We start from the raw sequence: 1,180 nt of genomic DNA, 5'->3' as shown, positions 1-1,180 counted from the left end.
GTGGCTGTAGTTTAGTGGTAAGAATTCCACGTTGTGGCCGTGGAGACCTGGGCTCGAATCCCAGCAGCCACATTTATTTTTTGCATTTTTTTAGCTAAATTGTGTTCTGCCTTTTCCGCACTCTTTTATTTTTTTCCTTTTTTTTTTTGTTCAACTTTTTATCCAAATTTTGATTAAAAAAACATCCTAAGATAAAGATTAGAAGGAAAACAAAGAAACATTCTACCATTGCAAGTGCCCCTCTACCACAATGAGAGAGAAGAGTGTTACTTTTGCTGTAACATCCCACATTATTCAGGGGAGTGGATCATGCAAGCCTTATGTATATTCTCATCTCTACCTAGCACAAGGCTTTTTGGGAGCTCACTGGATTCGGGTTTCGTCGAAACTCCGAAGTTAAGCAAGTAGCGTGCGAGAACAATCAAATTGTCACATCCCGGCCCGGGCCCCCACCACATCCCGGGCTCGACTCTTACGTAGCACGATATTGTCCGCTTTGGGCCTCGACCACGCCTTGTGAACTCACACGAGAACTTCCCAATGGGTCACCCATCATAGGATTGTTCTCGCGCGCTACTCGCTTAACTTCGGAATTCTGACGAAACCCGAAGCCAGTGAGCTCCCAAAAGGTCTCATACTAGGTAGAGATGGGAATATACATATAAGGTTTACAAGATCCACTCCTCCTGGACGATGTGGGATGTTACATTTGCACCACAGTGTGGGTTTGAACCTCGTCAGCTTCCTAATCTAATAAATCTATTATTTGACAAAAAAAAAAAAAAAAAAAATATATATATATATATATATATATATTCTACCATTTAGATCATCTGCCTTTGTTTTTCTTCTCTACCAAATCATGGGAGGACAATGTATCCGTCTCCTTGAACATAAGTTTGAACCGTCTTCTTGAACATAAGTTTGAATCATTCTTTCAAAAATTAGAGCAGATATAAATCTTTGCATTTATAAAAATAAAATAAACATTGTGATAATAAATTCATATATGGCTAATATCGGCCAAAAGCCAAAAAAAAAAAAAAAAAAAAAGTACAGTATAAATTTTTTTTTCTTAATACGTAGATATTGTAATTGTTTATTTCGCAGGTAAGTCGTTGTTGTTCATATAAGAGATTATATTAGGTGATCTATCGAACAAACACAGAATGTACACATG

The 1,180-nt window shown here is 37.5% G+C and overlaps 1 non-coding gene across 1 annotated transcript; it reads left to right on the top strand.

Moving 5' to 3' along the window:
• TRNAH-GUG (transfer RNA histidin (anticodon GUG)) lies at window positions 1–72 on the top strand. Its single transcript has one exon. It is a non-coding gene; the product is annotated as a tRNA-His (tRNA).
• The last annotated feature ends 1,108 nt before the right edge of the window (window positions 73–1,180 follow it).

The sequence above is a fragment of the Pyrus communis genome, chromosome 5 (assembly GCF_041283825.1).
Source record: "Pyrus communis isolate YQ-2024b chromosome 5, ASM4128382v1, whole genome shotgun sequence".
NCBI lineage: Eukaryota > Viridiplantae > Streptophyta > Magnoliopsida > Rosales > Rosaceae > Pyrus > Pyrus communis.
This window is presented reverse-complemented; position numbering and strand designations above follow the sequence as displayed.